Source organism: Armigeres subalbatus, chromosome 1 (genome assembly GCF_024139115.2).
Source record: "Armigeres subalbatus isolate Guangzhou_Male chromosome 1, GZ_Asu_2, whole genome shotgun sequence".
Classification (NCBI taxonomy): domain Eukaryota; kingdom Metazoa; phylum Arthropoda; class Insecta; order Diptera; family Culicidae; genus Armigeres; species Armigeres subalbatus.
In genome coordinates this window covers 251212207-251234055 of record NC_085139.1, presented here as the reverse complement: position 1 = coordinate 251234055, position 21849 = coordinate 251212207, and the positions used below count along the sequence as shown (strand labels likewise).

General features: G+C 39.3%; 1 protein-coding gene and 1 long non-coding RNA gene across 9 annotated transcripts in view; both read left to right on the top strand.

Annotated features, from left to right (window-relative positions):
* The window catches only part of LOC134206597 (uncharacterized), a 403645-nt gene that overhangs the window by 49773 nt on the left and 332023 nt on the right, over positions 1-21849 (top strand). The window lies entirely within an intron of this gene.
* On the top strand, positions 16592-18191 carry LOC134212671 (uncharacterized). The gene is made up of 3 exons (XR_009979320.1): positions 16592-16687; positions 16752-16832; positions 16899-18191. It is a non-coding gene; the product is annotated as an uncharacterized LOC134212671 (long non-coding RNA).

The window sequence follows — 21849 nt, the reverse complement described above, 5'->3', positions numbered from 1 at the left end:
CCTCCGTAATGGAGGCAGTTATTGAGGAATAAACAAGTTGTGCGACCCCTTCTAGGTATATATTTGTATTCCAAGAAGGTCTTGATGTTGTCATTGATGCCAGGTAGTCTACGAACTCCATAGAGTCAAGGTCTGTGGATCCACCTCCGTAATGGAGGCAGTTATTGAAGAATAAACAAGTTGTGTGAACCCTTTTTAGTATATGTTTGTATTCCTTGTAGTTCTTGTTGTTGTCGTGGGCTTCAGGAAGTTTACCAATTCCATAGAGTCAAGGTCTGTGGATCAACCTCCGAATGGAGGCAGTGATTGAAGAATAAACAAGTTGGGTTACCCCTTCTGGGTATATGTTTGTATTCCTTGTAGTTTTTGTTGTTGTCGTGGGCTCCAGGAAGTTTACCAACTCCATAGAGTCAAGGTCTGTGGATCAACCTCCGTAATGGAGGCAGTTATTGGAGAATAAACAAAATGTGTTACCCCTTCTGGGTATATGTTTGTATTCTTTGTAGTTCTTGTTGTTATCGTGGGCTCCAGGAAGTTTACCAACTCCATACAGTCAAGGTATGTGCATCAACCTCCGTAATGGAGGCAGTTATTGAGGAATAAACAAGTTGTGCGCCCCTTCTAGGTATATATTCGTATTCCAAGAAGTTCTTGATGTTGTCATTCATGCCAGGTAGTCTATGAACTCCATAGAGTCAAGGTCTGTAGATCAACCTCCGTAACGGAGACAGTTATTGGAGAACAAACAGGTTGTGTGACCCCTTCTGGGTATATGTTTGTATTCCTTGTAGATCTTGATGTTGTCATTGATGCCAGGTAGTCTACGAACTCCATAGAGTCAAGGTCTGTGGATCAACCTCCGTAATGAAGGCAGTTATTGAAGAATAAACAAGTTGTGTTACCCCTTCTGGGTATATATTTGTATTCCTTGTAGTTCTTGTTGTTGTCTTGGGCTCCAGGAAGTTTACCAACTCCATACAGTCAAGGTCTGTGGATCAACCTCCGTAACGGAGACAGTTATTGGAGAACAAACAAGTTGTGTAACTCCTTCTTGGTATATAATTGTATTCCAAGTAGTTCTTGTTGTTGCCGTAGCCTTCAGGCAGTCTACGAACTCCACAGAGTCAAGGTCTGTGGATCAACCTCCGTAATGGAGACAGTTATTGAAGAATAAACAAGTTGTGTTACCCCTTCTGGGTATATGTTTGTATTCCTTGTAGCTTTTGTTGTTGTCGTGGGCTCCAGGAAGTTTACCAACTCCATAGAGTCAAGGTCTGTGGATCAACCTCCGTAATGGAGGCAGTTATTGAGGAATAAACAAGTTGTGCGACCCCTTCTAGGTATATATTTGTATTCCAAGAAGGTCTTGATGTTGTCATTGATGCCAGGTAGTCTACGAACTCCATAGAGTCAAGGTCTGTGGATCAACCTCCGTAATAGAGGCAGTTATTGAAGAATAAACAAGTTGTGTGACCCCTTCTGGGTATATGTTTGTATTCCTTGTAGTTCTTGTTGTTGTCGTGGGCTCCAGGAAGTTTACCAACTCCATAGAGTCAAGGTCTGTGCATCAACCTCCGTAATGGAGGCAGTTATTGAGGAATAAACAAGTTGTGCGACCCCTTCTAGGTATATATTTGTATTCCAAGTAGATCTTGATGTTGTCATTGATGCCAGGTAGTCTACGAACTCCATAGAGTCAAGGTCTGTGGATCAACCTCCGTAATGAAGGCAGTTATTGAAGAATAAACAAGTTGTGTTACCCCTTCTGGGTATATGTTTGTTTTCCTTGCAGCTTTTGTTGTTGTCGTGGTCTCCAGGAAGTTTACCAACTCCATAGAGTCAAGGTCTGTGGATCAACCTCCGTAATGGAGGCAGTTATTGAGGAATAAACAAGTTGTGCGACCCCTTCTAGGTAAATATTTGTATTCCAAGAAGGTCTTGATGTTGTCATTGATGCCAGGTAGTCTACGAACTCCATAGAGTCAAGGTCTGTGGATCGACCTCCGTAATGAAGGCAGTTATTGAAGAATAAACAAGTTGTGTTACCCCTTCTGGGTATATGTTTGTATTCCTTGCAGCTTTTGTTGTTGTCGTGGTCTCCAGGAAGTTTACCAACTCCATAGAGTCAAGGTCTGTGGATCAACCTCCGTAATGGAGGCAGTTATTGAAGAATAAACAAGTTGTGTTACCCCTTCTGGGTATATGTTTGTATTCTTTGTAGTTCTTGTTGTTGTTGTCGTGGGCTCCAGGAAGTTTAACATCTCCATACAGTCAAGGTCTGTGGATCAACCTCCGTAATGGAGGAAGTTATTGAAGAATAAACAAGTTATGCGACCCCTTCTAGGTAAGGTATATATTTGTATTCCAAGTAGATCTTGATGTTGTCATTGATGCCAGGTAGTCTACGAACTCTATAGAGTCAAGGTCTGTGGATCAACCTCCGTAATGGAGGCAGTTATTGAAGAATAAACAAGTTGTGTTACCCCTTCTGGGTATATGTTTGTATCCTTTGTAGTTCTTGTTGTTGTTGTCGTGGGCTCCAGGAAGTTTAACATCTCCATACAGTCAAGGTCTGTGGATCAACCTCCGTAATGGAGGAAGTTATTGAAGAATGAACAAGTTATGCGACCCCTTCTAGGTATATATTTGTATTCCAAGTAGATCTTGATGTTGTCATTGATGCCAGGTAGTCTACGAACTCCATAGAGTCAAGGTCTGAGGATCAACCTGCGTAATGGAGGCAGTTATTGAAGAATAAACAAGTTGTGTGACCCCTTCTGGGTATATGTTTGTATTCCTTGTAGTTCTTGTTGTTGTCGTGGGCTTCAGGAAGTTTACCAACTCCATAGAGTCAAGGTCTGTGGATCAACCTCCGTAATGGAGGCTGTGATTGAAGAATAAACAAGTTGTGTTACCCCTTCTGGGTATATGTTTGTATTCCTTGTAGCTTTTGTTGTTGTCGTGGGCTCCAGGAAGTTTACCAACTCCATAGAGTCAAGGTCTGTGGTTCAACCTCCTTAATGGAGGCAGTTATTTAAGAATAAACAAGTTGTGCGACCCCTTCTAGGTACACATTTGTATTCCTTGTAGCTTTTGTTGTTGTCGTGAGCTCCAGGAAGTTTACCAACTCCATAGAGTCAAGGTCTGTGGATCAACCTCCGTAATGGAGGCAGTTATTGAAGGATAAACAAGTTGTGCGACCCCTTCTAGGTATATATTTGTATTCCAAGTAGATCTTGATGTTGTCATTGATGCCAGGTTGTCTACGAACTCCATGGAGTCAAGGTCTGTGGATCAACCTCCGTAATGGAGGCAGTTATTGAATAATAAATAAGTTGTGTGACCCCTTCTGGGTATATGTTTGTATTCCTTGTAGCTTTTGTTGTTGTCGTGGGCTCCAGGAAGTTTACCAACTCCATGTAGTCAAGGTCTGTGTGCCTCCGAAATGGAGGAATAGAATAAACAAGTTGTGCGACCCCTTCAAGGTATATATTTGTATTCCAAGTAGATCTTGATGGTGTCATTGATGCCAGGTAGTCTACTCTCCATACAGTCAAGGTCTGTTGATCAACTTTCGTAATGGAGACAGTTATTGAAGAATAAACAAGTTGTGTGAACCCTTTTTAGTAAATGTTTGTAATCCTAGTAGTTCTTGTTGTTGTCGTGAGCTCCAGGTAGTCTACGAACTCCATAGAGTCACGGTCTGTGGATCAACCTCCGTAATGGAGGCAGTTATTTGAAAATGAACAAGTTGTGTAACCCCTTCTTGGTATATGTTTGTATTCCGTGTAGTTCTTGATGTTGTCATTGATGCCAGGTAGTCTACGAACTCCATATAGTCAAGGTCTAATGATCAACCTTCGTAATGAAGACAGTTATTTGAGAATAAACAAGTTGTGTAACCCCTTCTTGGTATATATTTATAAACCAAGTACTTCTTGTTGTTGTCGTGGGCTCCAGGTTTTCTGGAAATTCCATAGAGTCAAGGCCTGTGAATCAACCTCCGTAATGGAGGCAGTTATTGAAGAATAAACAAGTTATGTGACCCCTTCTGGGTATATATTTGTATTCCAAGTAGATCTTGATGTTGTCATTGATGCCAGGTAGTCTACGAACTCCATAGAGTCAAGGTCTGTTGATCAACCTTCGCAATGAAGACAGTTATTTGAGAATAAACAAGTTGTGTAACCCCTACTTGGTATAGAGAAACAACTTCACGCCGGAAACGTAAGAAAAAAAACGGGCTTATATTGCATAGACCATGTACCGTATTTATATCAGGTTAAAGACCAACTAGTTATTGGTGTAAGCCTAGAAGTATTACTCCATAAATTTCTAGGATGGCCATTAGAATATGCCATGGACACATTTTATTCTATGAACCACAAAGGGGTTCTACCACTTTTGAAACCAGCCGAAAGATTTCTGGTTAAGCGTGCAGATCTTAAGGCCTTTTCAAAAGTTTTTTTGGATGACCATGAACCTATGCAATGGACGCATTCTATTCTATGTACCACAACGAGCTTGTACCACTTTTGAAACAAAGCGAAAGATTTATTGTTAAGCGTGTAGATTTTAAGGCCTTTTTCTAAGGGGTCGTACCACTTTCAAAACAAGCCGAAAGATTTTAGACTACGCGTGTAGATCTTAAGGCCCTTATCCAGGGTTTTCTTGGATGACCATGAAACTATGCAACGGACGCATTCTATCCTATGTACCACAAAGGGGTTGTACCACTTTCAAAACAAGCTGAAGGATTTTTGATTACGCGTGTAGATCTTGAGGCCCTTTCCAAGGTTTCCTTGGATGACCATGAACCTATGCGGTGGGCGTATTCTATTCTATGTACCACAAGGGTGTTGTACCGCTTTTGAAACAAGCCGAAAGAGCACTGGTTACGCGTGTAGATTTTAAGGCCTATTCCAGAGATTTTTTGGATGACCATGAACCTATGCAATGTACGCATTCTATTATATGTACCACAAAGGGGTTGTACCACTTTTGAAACGAGGCGAAAGATTTCTGGTTACGCGTGTAGATTTTAAGGCCTATTCCAGGGTTTTCTTGGATGACCGTGAACCTATGCAATGGACGCATTCGATTCTATGTACCACAAAGGGGTTGTACCACTTTTGAAATAAGGCGAAAGATTTCTGGTTACGCGTGTAGATTTTAAGGCCTATTCTAGGGTTTTCTTGGATGACCGTGGATCTATTCAATGGACGCATTCTATTCTATGTACCACAAAGGGGTTGTACCAGTTATGAAACAAGGTGAAAGATTTCTGGTTACGCGTGTAGATCTTAAGACCTATTCCAGGGTTTTCTTGGATGACCGTGAACCTATGCAATGGACGCATTCTATTATATGTACCACAAAGGGGTTTTACCCCTTTTGAAATAAGGCGAAAGGTTTCTGGTTACGCGTGTAGATCTTAAGGCCTATTTCAGGGTTTTCTTGGATGACCGTGAACCTATGCAATGGACGCATTCTATTCTATGTACCACAAAGGGGTTGTACAATTTTTAAAACAAGGCGTATGATTTCTGGTTACGCGTGTAGATCTTAAGGCCTATTCCAGGGTTTTCTTGGATGACCGTGGACCTATGCAATGGACGCATTCTATTCTATGTGCCACAAAGGGGTTTTACCACTTATGAAACAAGGCGAAAGATTTCTGGTTATGCGTGAAGATCTTAAGGTCTATTCCAGGGTTTTCTTGGATGACCATGAACCCATGCAATGGACGCATTCTAAGTATTCCATGTACCATGAAGGGGTTGTACTATTTTTAAAACAAGGCGAAAGATTTCTGGTTACACGTGTAGATCTTAAGGCCTATTCCAGGGTTTTCTTGGATGACCGTGAACCTATGCAATGGACGCATTCTATTCTATGTGCCATAAAGGGATTTCACCACTTATGAAACAAGGCGAAAGATTTCTGGTTATGCGTGAAGATCTTAAGATCTATTCCAGGGTTTTCTTGGATGACCATGAACCTATGCAATGGACGCATTCTATTATATGTACCACCAAGGGGTTGTACCACTTTTCAAAGAAGGCTAAAGGTTTCTGGTTACGCGTGTAGATCTTAAGGCCTATTCCAGGGTTTTCTTGGATGACCGTGAACCTATGCAATGGAGGCATTCTATTCTATGTGCCATAAAGGGGTTGTACCATTTTTGAAACAAGGCGAAAGATTTCTGGTTACGCGTGTAGATCTTAAGGCCTATTCCAGGGTTTTCTTGGATGACCATGAACCCATGCAATGTACGCATTCTATTCTATGTATCACAAAGGGGTTGTACCATTTTTGAAACAAGGTGAAAGATTTCTGGTTACGCGTGTAGATTTTAAGGCCTTGTCCAGGGTTTTCTTGGATGCCCGTGGACCTATGCAATGGACGCATTCTATTTTATGTACCACAAAGGGGTTGTACCATTTTTGAAACAAGGCGAAAGATTTCTGGTTACTCGTGTAGATCTTAAAGCCTATTCCAGGGTTTTCTTGGATGACCGTGAACCTATGCAATGGTTGCGTTCTATCTAATGTATCACATTTCACAGGTCCAAGCTCCAGGAAGTTCTTGCAAAGCTTTAAATACGTGAAAACGATGATGAACGTTTTACTGTGCGATATCAAGGATCTGCACCACTCATGACTTGTTGATTTTTTGGCGTACCAAGAACATCTTGAGGCCTCAGCATTCAAACAATTGGACGACCATGATAACGGAAACAATTTGGACGACCCTAATACCAAAATTGGTAAAAGACACATCTTAAGACTAAAAGTGAGTTAAATATCAAATTTTGCTTACCTTAAAGATTGCAAACTTTTTTTACGCTCCAAATTCCAAATAGCGCTCCCTCCTTTTACGCTCAAAATTCCAAATAACGCTCCCTCTTTTTACGCCCTAAATTCGAAATAATGCTCCCTCTTTTTACGCTCTGATTCCATTTACGCTCCCCCGTTTTGAGCGCAAAAAGAGGTTTTGCAGTACACGTAAATACAATGCTTCAAGCATGAGTAACAGTACCACATTGATTTATGGAATCACCAGCCTGGTAGGATCACGATCGTGGTATTGGTAGTAGGCTGGCGACCGCGATGCATCAAAGACATTTTTGGTTTATTCCGAAATAGGCACACTGGGATATGTTTTTAAGTGCGGGAAAGGTTTTTAAGCGCGGCTAATTTTTAAAATTATAAACAGTATAATTAGATTTAAAAACAAAAAAGATATATTTAATATTTATGTATTGATCAACCAGTTTTGGTATCATAACTGTATCAGCCACACAGAGAGATTCTCTTGGAAACATCATTGTTGTCGTAATACGACCCCTGCCTTTCAGTGACGTGGATTGATTTCATAAATAATCATCAGCATGTCAACTATGTTGGAAATTGTCAGTGCTACTCTATTGGAGAACCAAAATACTTGCCTTACTCAACACCAACAATATTTTTAATTTTTGCCATACTGTTTTTACGTTAAACTATAAATAGTTGATAGGATTTGAAAACAAACCAATTTGGTCTTTTATCAGACTTGATAGAACCTAAATATGTTCAGCTCATAAAGGGATCATTTCCCCCCGATATGGGGATCAAGTCTCCCGCAAGTTTTGAAAATGTCAAATTTTCTATCTTTTAGAAAAATCGATTTTTTGATAACTTTCATGAAAAAATAATTTCTTCCGATGATGTATTTGAATAATTAATTAAATTGTTCATTAAGTCCATCTTAAATCGTATAAATATAAGCATTTTACATCGAGAAACATCCGAAATAAAAAGTGGGGATCATGTGTGTCCAGTTTCCCCTACAGATGTGCTCGACTTGCGGTTAGCGGCAGTATATCAAATATCCAATGAATTTTCTGGAGGTAATAATCCAACACAGTAAAATTTTATCAAAAGTTAACTTATCCAAAAAAATAAAAGCTTTCTTATTATTACGGAGCAGTGTATCACAATATTATTTTTACCTGTAGTTCAACATTTAGTTCCTTTAGATCTGCGATTAAATACAAATATCACAACCTAGGGCAATAAAATCGAAGTGTATTTTGCTGTTAGCCTACATAACATCTATTAGGAATGTTGAAAAGCTTTTGCTGTCATGTAATGCTTGTAAATGGGCCACATATAGTGTATTCGCAGAAATCCTTCACGGGCCGCAGGAAAAGGCTTTGAGGGCCGCATGCGGCCCGCGGGCCTCACTTTGGGAACCACTGCTTTAGACCTTCGGAGTCGGGGGTCTCTTCATAAAATCCTTTAGAATTTCTTTTAAGAATCTTTCGTAATTTTCATTTGGAAATTATTTTTTGAATTTTGTCAAGAAATTCCTACGGATCGCAGCAAACCATGCGCGCGTATGGTTGCTTTTGAATTTGCTGTCACGTTTTTGTTGGTTCTAAGAAATGTATTCGGCTGATGTTTATATTTTGTATGTGTAAAACAAGAAAAAGGTTTAAGTGATCTGAAGTTTGAAACTTCCGCGATGACCTTTAATAAAGTGTGGCTCTGTGATAATATCAGAATTACACGGATCTATAACGAATTGCTAAGAATAGCTCTGGAAGATTGAAGTGAATTGTTCGTGGAAACTAGAAGTGATCTTCACTTCCTCAGTTCATTCATTTGGAATTTGGTGAGACTGTTTCAATATGTTTTTTATATGATTCCAAAACTAAATGCGCGCTGGGTTTTAAAATCCGGAAGTTTGTTTATGGATCCGTTATCCAATTGATATTGCAAAAGAAAGTGACCTCGGACTGGACGTGAGTTACCAGGCAGTCTGAAATGGGTCACTGGAACTGCAGTAGAGCTAACACCTTCTAACTTCCGGGCTAAAGCTGACTTTATTACAGACAGCTTTCTTCCATAATACCACTGCCGGACAGTGGGGGTTAGATTGAAGATAGTACACACATATTCTACAAAGTTTCTTCAGGAAATCTTTCGAAATTTCCGTTAGAAGCTCCTCCAATTTCTTTTTAAGATTTCCTCTTTCATTTTCCATAATTTTTCGGTTAATTTTCGGAATAATTTCTGCATAAATTTTGGAAGGAATCTTACACTGGAAGTTCTGGAGGCCCTTCGGGAGGTTTTACGAAAAAATCCCTGGAGGAATATCCAAATGAGCTACAGAGGGAATTTTATAAATTATTCCTGGATGAGCTCCCGAGAATTTTAGAAGGATCTACTGGAGAAATATTAGAAGAAATTCTTGGAGCCATTTCCAAATGTATTTCAGAAAGAATTTTCAAAGGACAACCAGACAAGATTTGGGACAAGAATTTCCCAACAAATTTCTGAATGAATTATTGAAGAAATTTCCTAAGGAACTATTAAAAGAGTCCTCGGAAGCAATTCCAATGGAATTTCCAAACAAATTCCTAATGGAATTTTCATATAACATTTTAGATTTCTTCAAGAATTCCTTCTGAAACATGTAAAGAAATTCTTTCGGGAATTCTACCAGGAGTTTCTCCGGGAAGTGCTTCGAAATTTGGACAGCAGTAAGACTTCTTCGGATATTCTCGAGAATTCCTTAGCAATTTTTTTCGGGAGTTGCTTCGAAAATTTCTTCAGTAATCATTGGTAATTCAGTAATTCAGGTGATATTTCATGACTTTATTAAAAAGATCGTTAGGAAAATCCTCCCCCAAGAAATTAATTCGGTTAGCCTTCCAGAAATTCTTTCAGGTATACCTTCGAAAGCTCCTTCATTTCCAAAAGAATGTCTTGGGGAGTTTCCAAAGGAATTGCTGGATTATTCTCCGAAGTAATTTCCAGAGGATTTTATGAAAAAAAATCCTAGACTAAATTCCTAAAAGTAGTTTAAGGAATGTCCAAATATACTGCTGGCTAAATTTAATGCCGTAAATGCCTTCAGGAATTCCGTTGTCACTTTCGTTAGCAATTCGTGAATGAACTCCCAAGGAAATTCCTGAAATTTTGTCCTAGATTTGTGGAAGGGATTTTTGCTAGATATTCCAGAATAATTACTTCAAAATTTTCCGAGGGAACGGAATTTCCGATGGTATCCGAAGGAATACCTGAAATAATTTTCAAATTGGGTGTTTTTGGAAAAACATTCCAAAACAATTTCTAGAAACCTTTTCAATAAATTAGACATTTTATAGACGATAAAATGCAATAAAAAAATTCGTACTATTTGAATCTGTCTGACATTTTTTGCCTTTCTCGTACACTAAGTGTAAGAGAGGCTATATGTTCGCTCCAAAAACAAACTTTTTATTAAAGGCCCGTTGACCAATAGTCGGGTTCTCTACTAAACATTATCTTCGCTTGACGTTCTTCCGGCATACGAACAACGTGACCAGCCCACCGTAGTCTGCCGTGCTGTCTTCTTCTTCTTCTTCTCATCGGCATTACATCCCCACACTGGGACAGAGCCGCCTCGCAGCTTAGTGTTCATTAAGCACTTCCACAGTTATTAACTGCAAGGTTTCTTAGCCAGGTTACCATTTTTGCATTCGTATAACACGATGATACTTTTATGCCCAGGGAAGTCGAGTCCAATCCGAAAATTGCCTAGACCGGCACTGGGAATCGAACCCAACCACCCTCAGCATGGTCTTGCTTTATAGCCTGCGCGTCTTACCGTACGGCTAAGGAGGGCCCCTGCCGTGTTGTATAAGCTCAATAATATCCAGCCCTTTATACACCTGGTACAATTCGTGATTCATGCGACGCCACCATATACCGTTCTCCTGTTTACCGCCGAGTATTATCCGCAGCACCTTACGCTCAAACACTCCAAAAGCTCTCCGATCAGCCTCCTTTAACGTCCATGTCTCATGGTGGCCGTATAAAGCCACCGGAAGAGTCAGAGTAGTATACAGCGCGATTTTTGTTTTCGTTTGCAGACTACGGGACTTAAGCTGGTTACGAAGTCCGTAATAAGCCCTATTTGCAGCTGCAATACGCCTTTCCACCTCGCGGGTAACATCATTATCGTACGTCACTAATGTTCCAAGATACACAAATTCTTCTACCACTTCAAATTTTTCACCATCTAGCACCATTTTGCTACCACCACCACTTATGAACCCACGTTTATTGCCAGCGACCATGTACTTCGTTTCGCTGGTATTGATCGTGAGTCCAATCCTCGCTGTCTCCCTCTTAAATGATGATGATGATGATACTACCATCTATTGTAGCAAGGCACCTGCCGATAGCACTGGCCATATCTGACAAACGATTTGATCATGATTATACTATTGTTTGTATTTCATCAAACTCCTGTATGAAGGGCCAAAAATGGGTGGGTGGTTCCATAAGCAGAGACACTTATGCGAATCCACGGGATGAATAGAGAATCTCCTTCCAGAAGAAAGTTCGTACATAGAATAATATAATCTAGCCTTCGTTTCCCAGATTGACCCAATAGATGGGGAGAAGAGCCCGCCCTTTATCCACGAGATGTTAACAATAGGAAGTTGGCGATTCCACTCTTCCTATCCAAATCGCTTCAATCGGGTGCCCTGATGGTTATTTTTTATGGTATATAATCATATAGTTTCAATGCAATTTGGTAAATATATGTATAAAATGGAATTTTCTCACCAAGATTCAATTCGCATGTCCTGGATGAGAGGGGACCTTTCTTCAACACCAGCTGGTTATAGATTTATGCTGTCTCAGAGATGCCAATAGTTCGTCAAGAAATGTCCTGTTTTAAATCGGAGGATATTCATCGTTCTGGTTCACAAATTGACAAATAAACTCCTAGATTTCTGAAAAGATGAAATAAAAACACGGGTGGCAGTATCATACATAAACATATGTTTGATTAAAATGAATATGTATCCTGGTTTTTTCTTGTAATATCCAGAAATTAAAAGAGTTGGCTATAAGATTGGTGAAAAACCTGAGTGAATCGGTTGAAAAACAACTGAGATGTAACCATTTTCAGAACGGATGAATCCTAGTGTTAATCATATAAATTGATCTGTATGATGTCACTCTTGTCTTTATGATCAGAAGGTAAGGGGTATGTGTTGGTTGAATCATTTTGTTTGCCTAAGTTATTGGTTCTGTATTGTTTTGCCTTTCTCGCTCAACAATAATTTCCCTCCAAAAACGATCTTTTTATAGAAGCCAGGCTTGAGCCAGGATCTTGGAAGGCACAAAATCAAAAACTGTTCCATGATTGAAAAATAGAATTTTGAATTCTTTAAAAAAATAGACGAAGTATCAAACAATATAAGACGAATGTTTTTATTTAAAACCCAATGTACTTCAATTTCATCAATTTCAATAAGATAACACATTTCTTCTTCGTATAAATACGTATTTTGTTCCTTACTTAAATATGTTTTCCGTGCTCCATTAGTTAAGAAAAATAAAGAAGATGTTTATTGATTTTTGTTAAAATCATAGAACTGTATTTTTGGAACGATGTTGTGGCAATTTTTTTGTTAAATGATTTGAATTTGTTCAAAGTGAACAATAAAAACCCAGAAAAATTCACCTAGCGGTAATAGTGCCTTTCTCGCGTATTATAAAACAAGAAAACACATAAGAGAGGTCAAAATTGCACTTTAGGGAGATAGACTCAGTTATTTTCATCAATTCAGATTTTATTGCGTTCATTTAAATGCATTGCAGCAGTTTTTGAAAAAAAAAATCAAAATTTGGATATTCTGCTGATCATTATTGTCTCCAACAGCTTTTAGAAAACCAAAAATGCTTGAGCGAGTAAATAAAAGGAAACTTGTTGATCGTTGAAAAAGGATCAGCATTATAGATGAATTTTTAAGATGAATAATGTTACTATCCAGTTCTACTCAATTTAATGTTCCCTAATAATCTGCCAAAAAGACAGCAGATGGTTATTTTTGGGTAATTCTGTTTTATAAAATCTTTCAAAGAAACATTTTTCTGCAACAAGTAAAATCATATGAATGTTTATTATAGTCAGTTAAAGCGATTGCTATTCATCAATTTTGTATACTGAAGTCAAGATTTTTATTACACATAAAACGTGACAGCATAATGGCAGTGTTAATGAAGAATTCCATTCAAATCGCACAAATCACTAGAAGAATAAATTTAATTTGTTATATCGATTTAGATTTTTCATGTTGTTGACTCCGTTTTTTTAAAGAAGAACTATTCAATGTGTGCAATAAATCTTAATCATTACTCATCAGTATGGAATAGCTCTATCTTTTCATAAATATTGGGATATAGTTTTGTTTTAGCTAACCATGAATCGTATAAAAAAGCAAGATATCAAAGCTTTAAGATTATTGAACTTTTCAAGGTTTCATACGAAAGTTCATTTAAAAACGTTTCAATTATTTTTTTTGCGTTGCGTTGCGTTGTAACGGAGTATTTCGTAGATTGCATACTGATAGTTGTCATGTATATTCTTTACCTTTCTTACCCCAATTGCTTATGGATTTCCATTTGGGATTCAATGGAAATCAATTGGGGTCCAAAATGATAAAACATGAAAGCTATCATTGCCGGCCACGCCCATCTTCTCCGTTACTAGGAAAGGGAAGGAAATGATGATATGACATCTACTTAACGAGAGGCCAGCGACTCACCGACGCCCTCATAGATGTCAAGGAATTGGATGGTGGGTAGGGTATGTGGTTTAGGAGTATCATTATAAGCAAATGATAGAAAATTTGTGGAAATACGTTGGGAGTGACTTTGCTAAGAAATTTATGTCACTCCATTATCCTTGCCGATGATTTTCCTCGGATGGGGCGAAGGTATTAGCCTTGCCCTGGCTAATAGCCTAGGTTTAAGCGCCTTTGCTCGCTCTCTGAAACGAAAAAGAGCAAAAGAAATTAAATTCCCTCCCCTGATATGATAATGATTTTGATCAACAAATGAATTCTAAGTGGATGAATAAATGATCAAACGGCTGCAAACAAGCCTCTATTGTCGTAGCAGAAGCAAACCCGCCTCAATACGACAGGCAGAAGCACATGTTTGTGATTCAAACGCGATCGACTGTTGTTCAATTTCGATACACATAGTTGGGTAGAGAGAAAAGATGTGAAATATTGCTAAAGTAGGATTCGATGGATACGGGGAATTGACTCATATGCCACCGTTATTAGCTGGTTATGAGACAGCTTTCTCGCAAGGGCAGCTGTTGTATAATTGGTAAGGAATGATTCAAAGATGTTTTTCACCACAAACTACGAAACATCCTCCATCGACCAGAAAATTGTTTGATTTCTTCTCATCAAACGAAAAGTACGAACCCTGCATAGAAGCAAATAACTATAGAAGCTTTTTCAATAAAGTATTTATATTAAAAATATCCTCTGCAGAACACAGGGACATGACATTCCAACTAATTTTTGTATATATTAGCAACATTTGCCAGTAGCAATTTTTTAGAACCCAGAATCATTAAACAATGTGTTGGAGTAGCAAATGTTCCCAAAGAGGCACTACATGTTTTCCAATGAATGTTTCAATTTCGGTACGGTACGGTTCACGGTACTTTTTAACTTTACCTTTGTATTTTTGTAGAATACTTGAGACAACGCAAAACAAAGTCTCAAAAAATAGGGTAGGTTATGGAAAAATGATCGTTGTGGAATAGTCACTATGTATAGTGTCAAATCCTTCTTTCACTAACAAAAAAAAAAGAACAACTGAAACAAACCAAACACAACACTGTCAGGGGCCCGCATCAAAAACATTCAAGATATGACAAACGTGGTGCGATAATGTAGCGTAAGCACATAGAACCGTCAACTCATGCCGGTACACGCATACCATGAATGACAATATTATGAACCTAAGATGAACCTCCGATCTGTTTTCACAGGGTTCTAGTACTAATCATCCCCTTTCAGGAAAGCATGCGATCAAAATATTCTATCGGTGAAAATTTAAGAAAATTAGATTTCAAGATTTTGCGGGGGTTAGATATATAGGTTGGGATAGGAAAAAATTGTCGAAATTCAATTTAGCATAATTTTTCGTGAAATAACTCAGTGATATCCGATTGGCTTGAAAAGGGTGGTATTCATCATCCCCATTATTTCCCTTTGAAAATACGCCATACGTTGGACTACGGGCTTAAAAGTTATGGCCATAATAACAATGTATAGAAAAATCACTTCTCTGGCATCTATACTCATCCGATGTACTCAAAACAAATTGCGTTCGACGTAAAATTTTAAAATGGGTATAAACGGATTCAAAAATAAGGACCTATCCACCTATCAGTGATATTTTGGACCTTTCTTGTATGCTTTTTAACTCTTACAAAGGCACGAGAAAGGCATCATCACCGCTATGTGGAGAGCTTTACACGGACCGAGACCATTCAATTATATAGTACTAGCTTTCATATTTTGAAAAGGATAACTACTAGAGCAAGAGGGAACACTTTAATATCCAATACTTTCAACTGCAATGATCTATGGGTTGGGAGAGCTTTGCATATAACTGGAATAACCAGAAATAGTAACTCAACCATGTTCTACGAATATCAAATGCATGTTAATTCAGTTATTATAATACGGATTATGGTACACAATAACAACATGGTTGAGGTATTTATCATCCTATCAACACAATTCAAACCGATTTGGTCACAGCAACTTTCACGTAAATTAAAAAAAGTCGTCACAGTCATTGTAACTTATCTATGACGAATATCATTTATTAACATCAAGATATATGTATGTATCTTATTACCTCTTGCTCTGATTTTGATTAGATTTTCAGGACTGTAAGACTCACTGACTAACTTTTATCAGATGTCAGGTATCATAGAAATGTGAAATCAGTAATTGCCAAATCTGCTTACCAAATGAAAAAAATATAAGCAACAACGGTCATAATATTTCTGTTGTGAATGCAACTTGCGTCCAAAAAACATAAAATGGCATTCTTGTCGAATCTGAAAACAACTAATGGATAGTCAGATATAATTATTATCTTGAAAATGCCTAGTCTGTAACGCGGTGTGGATTTTTTGGAATAATTTTATTGGATTTGCTTAAAGCTTCAGACGTTTTTATTTTTTTAAGCAAAATCATTTGTAAATATATTATGAAATTAAATTATTATTTTTAATTAATAAATAGCTTTGACGTTTTTATCCTTTTAAGTAAAATATCATTGAAATGAGTTGAAGCTTAATTATTAGTAATAAATTATTTTTTGCTTTATTTTTTTGTTGTTGTATTTATTAGATTATTTTAATTTAATTAGCTTTGGACGTTTTTCTCTTTTTAAGCAAAATAATGCTTGAATTCGTCAAGTCGGCTTGACGATTCACAGTCCAAAGCGAGACCATAATATTATCAGTATTTGCCCGACTATTTGACTGTCTTGGGTGAGGAAATATTTCGAGCGGTTTGCGTCTCGGCTAAGCAAAGTGGTATACTGTTTCAGTGAGTGCAGTAATGGCTCCTGAAACTAGATAGCTCTTTTTCAACCATTTGCTCGATCCTGGGAAGGCGCCAAATTGATATCGCCATTTGAATCTTTATACAAAACCAGCAATTGTCCTTCAAGGTTTCTTGAAGGTAGAAATCATAAGCTGGTTCATTTTCGCTCGCACTAGAGGAAGAGAAGTATCGCGGTTTCCAAGTTCCGAAGAATTTAAAGTATTTCTACAAAAGTGAAACGTGTTCCTTCAAAGTTTGCAGAAGGTAATAATTGAGAACAGTGGTGTAAAGTGAAGTGCTTGAAGCAAAATCTTTTGGTGTCTTCCAGATAGCTGCCTATTTCGGTCAGTGCGTCTGACAATTTTGCGATTCTCTCCATTTGCCGGAGCAGATATAGAGACAAAGAAAGGTAATTTTAATTTATGACTTTAATTTTGCACACGACTAACGTTTGCCATTCGCGTTGGACTTCCAGCGCGTAGGCGCTTTTTTTGTACGGGCTGGAATTGTGTAACGACCAGCGGAGTCGAATTGGGGTTCCGTCCTTTTTGCTGTGGGTCGCGGTGCGACCAAATTGAGCTTGTGTGTCCGCTAAGGCCCGCCTTCCGAGGTAGTCAAACGGAGGGGAGTGAAGTTCGTTTAGTTAGTCGAGCGAAACTCACCCGACAGTCGCCTAAAACTGTCGATAAGACCACCATTTCGCTACAACCCCCCTGGTGGTCAGGTGTCGAGAGCGCGGTTCCCGTACGTCACCAATTATCGTACGCTGAACCGAACCCGAACCGAGAATTAGTAGCTTTCTTTTAGTCCTCGCCCGGTGAATCGGAAAGGTACGTGAAGCCGGGTCGTAAGGGAAAGCGGGCTACTAGTTTGAGGGAACGGTCATTCCGGACGCTCTCGACGGTTTCAAAGCGGAAGCCTTCCGTCCAGCCGCCACTCCCTCCGCACCTTTAGTTCGGCCATTTTGACACAAGCTCACGCCGCCATCGTGTGGAGCTTCGAACGCCCACTGGCAAGCCGCTGGTACCACGACGCCATCGCGACAACTGCGTCACCAGCACCGCCGGAAGAACCATCGTCTTCGGCACACCGCCGGAAGAACCTTCGTCTTCGGCACACCGCCGGAAGATCCTTCGTCTTCGGCACACCGCCGGAAGAACCTTCGTCTTCGGCACACCGCCGGAAGAACCTCCGTCTTGGGGCACACCGCCGGAAAACCTTCGTCTTCGGCGTCCCGCCGGAAAACATCGTCTTCGGCACCCTGCCGGAAAGCCCTCCGTCTTCGGCACCCGCCGGAACCCGTCATCGCTACTAAAAATCCTGCGCAGGTACGTGGAAACTTGAATAATCATGGCCATGAATTAGTTTCCCCCTAGCTAGTACAAAACCCCGTCCAACCCGAATGAAGTCGTATTAATAAATTTGTTGAATTTGAAGCTCTGAGAGTCAATTGATTTTGTTTCGGCAGTTCCGTGAGAACCTGCTGTTCTCTTTTACGTTTCCGTTATTTCGTTGGTAGATTGCATCTCAGACTTCGATTCCTCTTTTGATTTTGCGTTTATTGTTGAGCGAGCTTAAGTGATTACAAGGGTAATCAGGGCAAAGGATTTTAGGGTGGTTTTCCAGGTAACAGCGGGTGATTTTGAAAATTCAGCCAGCAACCGTTCGAGGATTTCCCCTGAGGAATTGTCTCAAAAATAGTCGGGCAAGTCAACAGACTGGTGGTCTCTCGTACGCGAGAGTGGCGCTAAAGCCACCAAAGTTTAAATAATTCCCTCAGACGATTTGCGAACGGTTACAAGTCATCGACTCGTATAAAGTTTGATACCCATATTAGCATTAGCATTTAGCAATTCGCACAAATTCGTAGGTGGTACAAGCCAAGACTATTGTATGAGAGTAGTATCACTTTCATCCGTTACCACAGTTATTGATTTGGGACTAATCACTAACTCTTAGATGGAAGCAATGCACTCTCCAATAGTCGAGATCTGTCCTGGCCACGTCCTTGCGAATGCTGAGGAAGGGGAAGGATGGTTTGTTGGACACCTACTTAAGAAAGATGCAGAGAACTCTACGACCTCTCATAGGTGCCACGGGAGGTTTCGGGATTGTGTGGAAGGTTATAGTAGTAGGAATCGTTTTGGTATAACGTGAAACACAGAAAGAACTAAGACAGAAATACAAAGTAGGAAAGGGACGAGCCTGGAATTGAACCCACGACCTCCTGCTTATAAGGCAGAAGCGATAGGTACTAGATCATCGAGCTCGTCTCGTATAAAGTTTGATACCCATATTAACATAATTTCGTTCGTTAGCAATTTGGTCATATTCCCTGAACCAATTGTCACAATTCCGGAGCACACAAAACCTGTTAGAGAGTGGCTATTGAATATCACGGTCTAGAAACTCTTTACGTAGTCATCGTCTTAGGGGCAAGCCAAAGTAAATGCGATGCGAAGCGACTCACATGAATGAAGAACAAGCATTATTAATGAGCTGTCTAATTGCACTGTCGCGTCACATCGCTCGTCGCGTTTACTCTGGCTTGCCCCTTAAACAAAATCAAATTTAAAGGAAGTCATTCCACATTAAGATCCTGAAAAGCTCTATAATCATCGTCTTGAACAACGATTTTCCATGATTTCGATTATCAATTCGTTCATATTCCCTTATTCAATTCCACGGAAACGATCATATAACTGAGAATTCCTTGCGGATTATCGACATATAGCCCGCATTGGTCATAAAGAAGGCATAAACAATATTCAAAGCTTACGTTTCAACCAATAAAAAGCATCAGTGGAATAAATGCATTTAGCATCAACCTCGGAATTCCGGAAAATCTCCGCTATCTTCAGACCGATGTGAAATTTAATCTGAGGTAAAACCTAGAAAACATTTAGCATTCAATGGTTTCATTTTTATCAAAAGTGAAATATTTTACGAAAAGTTATACTAATTTGAATTTCGACAAATTTCTTCCTATCTCAACCTTTAGGTCCTAACCCCTGTAAAATCTTCAAACCTAATTTTCTTAAGTTTTCACCGATAGAATATTTTGATCGAATGATTTCCTGAAAGGGGATGATTAGTACTAGAACCCTGTGAAAACAGATCGGAGGTTCATCTTAGTTTCATAATATTGTCATTCCTGGTATGCGTGCGGTAATAATAAAAAAGGAACGGACTTACCGAAGTAGCAAGCAACACCTTACATATCAAACGCATGCTCCCCATCTAGTCGACCCCAGTCCAGTGTTACAGATGACTAGGCATATCCATTATAGGCTGCAACTACCCTCTCGAAACATCGACAAGAACAACTTCACAATCCGCTTGACCGCAACCGCCTCGCAATCCCCGTCTGGTTATCGGGATGACAGGTCTTTTCCTTCAGCATTGTACGACTTCTTAATGGCACTCATCAGGGACTTTTTCAAGGCACAGCTTATAGCTTTCCACCAAAAAACTTCGAAAACGTTGGGCTTTTCTCTTTCCGGCTGTCCGAAAAATGCGTCTAGATCAACTCTCAGAATGTTGTTCGGCATGAAGTTCAGCCGCAAGTCATTGCTGCACTTAACCTTTAGTATCTCGTTCAGCATTAGTACTGTCTCCGAAATCTGTACCACATGAACAATTTTCTTCGTTATAAACACATTTTTTTCAGTTTTTCTTGATTTTTGACAATGGAGAAAACATTTTCACGACTTGTTCTTATCCCAGCACACTTTTCCATTTAAAAACGTTCCAATTATTGGAAATAAATTCAGTTATTAGTGAATATGAGTACGTACGTATTAGATTACGAAAAAAGCAAAAAAATGCATTGAATATTTCCGGAATTCCAACAACCAAAATCAATAAATTAAATTTTATCTGCTCATTTAAAACGCCGCTCTCAACAAAAGTCCTATTAAACAATCGGTATGCAAGTTAAGATTGAAGTCAATGGAACAAGAGACCATGAGGAATAGATGTGATTTGCAGAACCTCTGAACCAATAAAAGCGAGTCACCGAGACTAGTGATAAAGTGCTAATTTGATTCTAAATGATACAGAGTATTTGCCGGCTGGAGTTCAATTTCGAGAAAACTCCTCAAAATGAAGTTAGAGCAATATTAGTATACTCTTCAATGAAGATTAGCCACACTGAATAACGTTCCGTAAAAGTAAATTAAGGCTTAACCTTCCTAGTGCATTGGGGTCTATTTTGGCCCAGAGATGATTTAAAAACGTTGTAGCTTTGGAATCAAATGCGATAGGGCGTTGAAATTTTCTGACTTTTCCTAACTTTTGGAAATGAAAATTTTGGGGTGATAAACAGCTATCAGCGCCCTCTAGGAACGCCACAACAAAAAAAGTGACACATTGTGCATTAGCGGGTCAAAAATGACCCAAATTGGATTCGCTCCCAAAAGTTCATTTTCGAACCGATTCTCAATCTTTTGGAACCAAATTGAAGGTATGGAATCGACGGATGTCGCTATGGACAGATTTTTGCACTTTGGCCATTCTGGTTCCCAGGAATCGATGTTGAAGGAACATAGATTCTTAGGTCAATTTTTGGCGTGATTTCTTGCCTCTCGAAGGGTGATTTTGGAAATGATCATTAATTTGCGTAGCAATAATCCTATTATAATGTAGCCATTGTCCATTTCCATGGATCAACACAATTCCTGGTTATTTCACGGTCCGGTGTCCCTCCGGAAGATCCGGAACATCCGTAGAAGTGGTCAATTCATTGAACTCATCCTAGAAGAGCGCGGTTTTTTCCAAAGCTTTTAATTATCGAACGCTGAGTAACAAATGATTGTGGTGACCCATTGTGATAGACATGAGTGGCCACCGGAGTTCCTTTAGAAGATCCGGAACATCCGTAAAAATGGTCAATTCATGGAACTCATCCTAGAAGTGCGCGATTGTTTTTCAAAGCTTTTCATTATCGTACTTTGAGTTACAAATGATTGTGGTGACCCAATTTGGTGGACCTGGGTGGCCACCGGAAGTCCTCCAGTAGATCCGGAACGTCCGTAAAAATGGCCAATTCATGAAACTTATTATAAAAGGGTGCGGTTTTTTACAAAGCTTTTCCTTATAGTACTTTGAGTAACAAATGATTGTGAGGACCTATTTTGGTGGACCTGGGTGGCCACCGGAGGTGCTCCAGAAGATCCGGAACGTTCGTAAAAATTGCCAATTCATGAAACTTATCATAAAAGGGTGCGGTTTTTTCCAAAGCTTTTCCTTATAGTACTTTGAGTAACAAATGATTGTGGGGACCTATTTTGGTGGACCCGGGCGGCCACCGGAGGTGCTCCAGAAGATCCGGAACGTCCGTAAAAATTGTCAATCCATGGAACTCATCCTAGAAGTGCGCTTTTTTCCAAACTTTTCATTATCGTACTTTGAGTAACAAATGATTG